The sequence below is a fragment of the Amphiprion ocellaris genome, chromosome 2, assembly GCF_022539595.1.
Source record: "Amphiprion ocellaris isolate individual 3 ecotype Okinawa chromosome 2, ASM2253959v1, whole genome shotgun sequence".
In the NCBI taxonomy this organism is placed as follows: domain Eukaryota; kingdom Metazoa; phylum Chordata; class Actinopteri; family Pomacentridae; genus Amphiprion; species Amphiprion ocellaris.
Genome location: NC_072767.1, coordinates 16,498,127 through 16,506,186, shown reverse-complemented (window position 1 = coordinate 16,506,186; position 8,060 = coordinate 16,498,127).

Here is an 8,060-nt window from a genome sequence, read left to right as displayed (position 1 = left end):
CTGTGTCACTTAAATAACACTATAAACATTTTTATGCTTTTGTATATACCATGCTACACTAGCTTTTCTATTTGAATTGTAACATTTGTTTATTTGTCTTGGACACCCTGGACAGGTCACCAATCTACTGCAGGGCTACATATAGAGACAAACAATCACACTCACATTCACACCTACAGACAATTTAGAATCACCAATTAACCTCAGCATGTTTTTGCACTTTGGGAGGAAGCCAGAGTACCTGGAGAAAACCCACACATACACAGAGAGAACATAGAAACTCCATGCAGAAAGACTGGGATACCAACCAGGGATCTTCTAGCTGCAAGGCAACAGTGCTATCCACCAAGCCACTGTACAGCCCTGTATGAATAGTCATTTATTAATAAAGAACTAGTATAAACTTATATTTTTTCTAAGATTTACTGAACTGCATTTCTGTCCCAGTTTTTAGCCATGTTCTTGCAAAGGCCATTCTTATAAGTTCTTAAATAATATACATACTACATCCTAAATTTCAGCCTTTGTGACTCGCTGACTGCATTGTGTCAAAACAGGATTTCAATTTGAAATCCATCAATTGTTCAGACCTAATCCTAGCCAGTTTTGACTCTGACACTTTTAACATTACAACTGTAACAATTGTGCTCTCTATTTAGCACACAAAAAGGAATACATGCAGCTCCCCAGAGCACTTAACATCTCCTCATACATCAATATTCACACTTATCCCTGAACAATTCACACAAGCATCCTGTGAAATGTTCCAGAAGTTCCACAACCTGTTTCTGCCTAATGCAACAAACACAGCCCAGAAAAAGCTCAGGAATCTGTATTCTAGTGTTAAAAATATATATAAAAAGGACAATCTTGAAACAAAGTTTGTGTGAGTCCATGGTTGGACCTGCACACACATTTACTATCCAGTAGTACATTCTCCATCCATTGTACAACCTCCATTTATGTGTGCTCTTCGATATGGTCATGTTATGTAGCTAACTGCAATGGTGGAATGTAACTAAGTGAATTTTCTCATGTTGTAGCCCACTGTTTTCTATTTCACCCCAGTTTCAAACAGACTTCTGCACGGTGTCTAACTTTATTTAAGTTCTGGAACTTTATCAAACTTTATCTCCACATGAGGCAGTTTTTCAGACTGAGAAGGATCTGTCACTTCATGGAGACAACAGTGGACATGAAGAGTGGATTTACACAGCAGTGGTACCCAGCTCTGTGGACTAATCAGGCATATGAGTAACATGATGACTGCTTTCACTTTTTATGGAGGATTTCAAGGAAATTTATTGCTGTGATGTTTTATAACTGATGCTCACCTCATTTTGGGGGGTTATTTCTTTATTTGCAATTTTAGGTTTTTGATATTGCTGCAGGCTCTAAGCACTCTTATCCTAGGATTTTACCCAGGCTATTCAAATAATTTAGTTTACGATTCTCTTTTCTATGTGTTAATGGGAACAGTTGTTTGGTGGATGTTTTAGTAATTCACACCTCCCCATGGTATGTGGACTATGTACATTAGCAGCAGGGTGACAGCCACTCTCTGTATAAGATGGCTTCTCTGTTTGTACCAAACTATTTGCCTGATGATGGTTTAGTGCCGAAATGTATCTTGCAAGTGAGACAGTGTGCAGGACTCTGATTGAAACTCTTTGATACGCTGACTGTGCTAAGAGTTTCTTGGCTTAAATTGCCTGTTTTCTCCCAACATTCATGTATTTACTCACTGATGCCAAACATGCAGCAGTAGTGTCCACAACCATCCATGGGAATATACATTCATTGGTCACTTTATTAAGTACACCTTGCTAGTGAAAGGTTGAACCCCCCTTTTCCCTTTAGAACTGCATTAATTCTTTGTGGCATACTTCCAAGAAGGTGTTGGAAACATTCCTCAGAGATTTTGGTCCATATTGACATGAATGCACCACACAGCTGCTGCAGATTTGTCGGCTGCACATCCATGATGCCAATCTTCCGTTCCACCACATCCCAAAGGTTCTATTTGACTGAGATCTGGTGACTGTGGAGGTTGTTGGACTACAGTGAACTCTTTGTCATGTTCAAGAAACCAGTTTGAGATGATGTGAGCTTTGTGACATGGTGCATTATCCTGCTGGAAGTAGCCATCAGAAGATGGTCCACTGTGGTCATAAACGGATGGACATGGTCAGCAACAATACTCAGGTAAGCTGTGGGGTTTAAACCATGCTCAGTTGGTGCTAGGAGGCCCAAAGGGTGCCAAGAAAATATCCCCCACACCATTACACCACCACCACCAGCCTGAACCGTTGATATAAGGCAGGATGGATCCATGCTTTCATGTTATTTACAACACATTCTGACCATCTGAATGTCGCGGCTATAATGGAGACTCGTTAGACCAGGCAACGTTCTCCCAATCTTTTATTGTCCAATTCTGGTGAGCCTGTGTGAATTGTAGCCTCAGTTTCCTGTTCTTAGCTGACAGGAGTGGCACCCGGTGTGGTCTTCTGCTGCTGTAGCCCATATTCTTCAAGGTTGGATGTGTTGTGCGTTCAATTCAATTCAATTCAATTTTATTTATATAGCGCCAATTACAGTCAAATTGTCTCGAGACGCTTTACAGAACCCATATGCCTGACCCCCAGAGCAAGCCAAAAGGCGACAGTGGCAAGGAAAACACCCTTTTAACAGGGAAAAAAACCTCGAGCAGAACCCAGCTCTAATGTGGGGGGACCCATCTGCCTGCTGGCCGGGCGGGTTGAGAGGGACAGAAGAGGTAGAGAGGTAGAGATAGAGGGGTAGAGATAGAGATAGAGGGATACAGATAGAGGGGTAGAGATAGAGAGGTGGGGGGGTGGGACACAAGGACCATAAAACACAGCCACACATCTGAAGCATCCAGCATCCAGCTCTGGGACCAGGGACACTCGGAGAAAGGACACAGAAAGAAACAGAGTGAATGTAATGCAATAATGGTATATATAGTAAATACATAGGTAGTTAGAGAAGGGCTCAGTGCATCCAGAGAGGTCCCCCAGCAGCCTAGGCCTATAGCAGCATAACTAGGGGCAAACTAAAGGGACGTCAAGAGGGGAAGTCAGTTGTGCAAATGAAAACACCAGCTCACCCCGTCAGGGTCACCCAGTCAGCCCTAACTATAAGCTTTGTCGAAAAGGAAGGTTTTAAGCCTGGTCTTAAAAATAGAGAGGGTGTCCGCCTCCCGAACCCAAACTGGGAGCTGGTTCCACAGGAGAGGTGCCTGATAACTGAAGGCTCTGCCTCCCATTCTACTTTTAGAGATTCTAGGAACAACAAGTAAGCCTGCAGTCTGAGAGCGAAGAGTTCTGCTAGGGTAATATGGTACTATCAGGTTCAGAAATGGTATTCTGCATTCCTTGGTTGTAACCAGTGGTTATTTGAGTTACTGTTGTTTTTCTATCATCTCCAACCAGTCTGCCCATTCTCCTCTGGCCTTTCACATCAACAAGGCATTTGATCCACACAACTGCCACTCACTGAAAATTTTCTCTTTTTCAGACCATCCTCTGTAAACCCTAGAGATGATTGTGTGTGAAAATCCCAGCAGATCAGCAGTTTGTGAAATACTCAGACCAACATGTCTGGCACCAACAACCATGCCACGTTCAAAGTCACTTAAATCTCCTTTCTTCCCCATTCTGATGCTTGGTTTGAACTTCAGCAAGTTGTCTTGACCACGTCTACATGTCTAAACGTATTGAGTTGCGGTCATGTAATTGACTAATAAGTTGTTTGCGTTAACAAACAATTGAACAGGTGTACCTAATAAAGTGAGCGTAAATGGTCACTGACTGTGCATGTATAGAATCTATAAATTAGTAGAATAATACCAAACATGCATCAGCAGTGTCCACAACCATTCACGTGAATACAGATGTTACTTTTCCTTAGTATGCCTTCCACCATTGGGTACTGCACTCTAACACAGGTAATAATTTCTTCTCACCATTGTATCTTCATGCGTGACACCAATGACAAACCGAAGCATTCATCTACAAGACTCTGCTTACATCCTCATGACATCTGTTCTCTGCTCCCAAAGGAATACGATGTCAGGTCAGAGGATATTTCACAATTAGTAGTACCACGCTCAGAAGTATTTATAAGTTTATTTTTGATTGCGTTCCAAATTTTTAACTAATGTGTGTGTGTGAATCTTCTGTCTCTGCCATATTTTAATTGTATTTGTGCGCTCAAGTACACAGGTCGGTCTCTTAAAAAAGACATCTGGATCTGAATAAGATTATCTAGCTAAGCCGCTCAATTGAAACAATAAATACTAACAATGCATAAAAAACAGATGTGAGTGTTTTGCTGTTTAGACCACCCCTCTGTTCCTGGCTGTCTCCTATCATAGAACTGCAGTGTCAGCAAAGCAAGTGGTGAATCAGCACTCTTGTATCCACTCATACATAGGCGTGGCATTTACATTAGCATATCTTCACAGCCCCTCTGTGGGGAAATCAGTTCAGGGCAGAAGGACAGTGTGGTGGGGGTCCAACAGAAAGAGACAGTAGAGGGTAAAAGGGATAGATGATGCGCATTGCCATTAGCACCTACTCGGCTCGACTCTACTCGACTACTCTACTCTACTGTGTGGGTGGGGGAGGCTAGCCATATGATAACGTCTGCAAGCAGTATCCTCACATCTATAAATCAATCAAGTTGCCTCGACGATCCCCTCTAAACACGTTCAAGAACCAAAAAAAGCACAGTTACTCAAGTGCTGTATACACATCGCTGAGGTTTCTGTTGCTTACTTGAGCATTTCTAGCTTATGCTTTTTTTGGGATTCCACCCTACTCTGACTTATACTACCGTTCAAAAGTTTGGGGTCACTTAGAAATGTCCTATTCTGGACAGAAAAGCATTTTTTTTTTAGTGAAGATAACATTAAAGGAATCAGAAATACAGTCTAGACATTGATAATGTGGTAAATGATTATTCTAGCTGGAAACGGCTGATTTTTAATGGAACATCTCCATAGGGGTACAGAGAACATTTCCAGCAACCATCACTCCTGTGTTCTAATGCTACATTGTGTTAGCTAATGGTGTTGAAAGGCTATGATGATTAGAAAACCCTTGTGCAATTATGTTAGCACATGAATAAAAGTGTGAGTTGTCATGGAAAACATGAAATTGTCTGGATGACCCCAAACTTTTGAACGGTAATGTGTATTTCAAATAATACCCAATCTATTTTTTGCATTGTTTTGTTCTCTGTTTGACTCTACTCAATAAATAATGTCCAGTCACTTCTACCCCTCACATAAAGAAACTTTTGAACAGTAGTATATGTTTTCAATGTTTTTAGTGGTTTGCCAAGAAAAAAAATCCCTTCACACTCTATCGGCTTCTTTAATCTGAATAACTATGGAGCACCCAAACAAAGATTTTAATATCATATACCAACAAACAAAACAAAACCAAAGATTAACCTTAATTCCCAAAAAGTTCTTACAATTTTGATTCTCATCCAGTGAATCATCACAGAACACCCCAGACTATAGCTATGCAGTTCCAGTGTTTCAGCTTCTTTCTGGAGTTACTTTGCCTCCATCCATATTAAAACACTGAACCAGCACAAGATTCTCCTCCTCCTGGGCACCCGAGCAAATCAGCAACAGAAGAAGAAACAGTAAACCATCTCTGTTTACAAGATGGCTTTCTGCCGTTTGAACACACTGTTTACTGCGAACTGTTTGAGGTTCTTCCTAGAATAGGACTCATATTGTAATCTCTACCGCATTCTTATGACATTGTGACTTTTTTCTTTTTATTTATTGTCCTAGTACAATGTGTATTTTTAGATTTTATGCTTATGTTTTGCTCTTTATGTTGATATTTTAGGACATTTGTCTACCAATGTTTATCTTGTATTTTTTCGAGGTCCATAGAGTATGCATTTAACGGTACATACAGTATGGACATGTGACATGTGGATAGTGACGGTCCTCTGATACCCGAGGCTTCGACACATGCGCTGTTGCTCATGAAGCAAACATATCGAGCCACGGTGCCGAGGCGTGGTTTGGTCACGTGACTCGTGACGTTTGAATCACTTCAGTGACGTTTGAAGCACTCAACTGCTTCGAATCACCTGATTGGTTCGGTTTGTTATGTGAATCACTCAGCGGGATCGAGTGTTCCGGGATAGGAGATCCCTATTTAGTGTTGTTCATTTGAATTGTCTTTCGCAGAGTAGATTGTTTTTTTTTGCTGTTGTTTTTGCTTTGAGAGTTAGTAGTATGTCAGATTTCGTATTTCGTAGAGAATAGATAGATAGATAGATAGATTTTTTATATATATATATATATATATATATATATATATATATATATATATATATATATATATATATATATATATATATATATATATATATATATATATTCCCAACTCACCACCCCCATGCCACAACACCTGGCACAGAACCTTGTCAGGTGCTTAGCTGACAGACTACAAACCAAAGAAAAGAACAGTTCACTGGCTGTTGCTGCACGTGGCTCTGCAGTTCAAAACTTTTGGATTCACCAATCAGAGTGGCAGCCAGTGTGAAAGAACATTTAATAACAGAATGCACAACAATTAACATAAAGAATACCAAGCAGCAGTCATCTACGTCACAAGCACCACCACAGCCTCGTCCTCCACCACCAGCAGCACCTTCCACTGGTATTCTTTTTCTCTTCTGAATAGGGAATGACTGACATTTCTGGTGATGATGATGATGATCTTCAATATTTTTCAGTTCAGCTGTGGAGCCTATTAGACGAAGACGCAAGTAGAGCCTGGCAAATGCAAAGCGCCACAGCGAATGCAATTGTAGAAAGAACGGCAGACCCACTGGCTTACTGGGCAACCCACAAAACCGTTTACCCAAACTTGTACAATGGAGCCAAACATTTCCTGTGTACCTCAACCTCATCTGTGCCGTGTGAACAGGTTTTTTTTTTTCTAAGGCTGGGGAGATAGTGAGTAAAAGAAGGAACTGCTTGAGTCCCAAACAATGTTCCCTGTAATTTTTCATGAGTGTGAGCAAACACACAAACTCCCTGAGCGTCCCTTGGACCACTGTGAGCAACATCAGACGTGTGCACTGTGGTCACACCAGCATCGCATCCATTCAAGTTACATGGTTCATTAAAAGAATCAAATTACAGCATTTACATTTCTGTTAAAACACTTTGTCAACAGGAGCCAGTTGAAGGCTGCAGTGATTTTAGTGACACTACAATGTATAAGAGTGAAGTTATTGAATATTTGTCTCTCTTTACTGTTGCAGTGGTTTTGCAAATTGCAGACGGACCCTGTTCACTCCGTAGACACCAATGTTATTCCTGTAGCTTGAAAGACAGCTACTTTTGATAAAACTGGGCTTGTAGCACATTGTCTGCCTTGCAACAATGGGAAAGAGGCACCGTTTATGTTTTGACAACCTATATCTAATGAGTTATTGATGCTGGAAGTCCGAATCTGTGAATATCTTTCCAACTTTACTGAACTTGGGGCCACTACCACCTAAGGAGTGATATATTTAATTTTGAAAAAAGCATTTAGCCATACTTAAAGCTTTAAGTGCTTTATTAACACAGAACTAAAAATTTTGTATTGTTTTATTATCACAGGTTCTGTCTGAAAAGAGGTGGCATCATTTTAAACAGTGAAATCAAGCTAATAAAATGTAATGACCAACCAGTGAGCAATACTGGATTCTGCAAAAACATAAACAACTTTTTAAAAAATCTAAATCTTATCTTCCATCCATCCATCCATTATCTATACACCGCTTATTCCTCACTAGGGTCGCGGGGGGTGCTGGAGCCTATCCCAGCTGACTCGGGCGAAGGCAGGGGACACCCTGGACAGGTCGCCAGTCTGTCGCAGGGCTACATATATAGACAAACAATCACTCTCACATTCACACCTACGGGCAATTTAGAGTAATCAATTAACCTCAGCATATTTTTGGACTGTGGGAGGAAGCCGGAGTACCCGGAGAGAACCCACGCATGC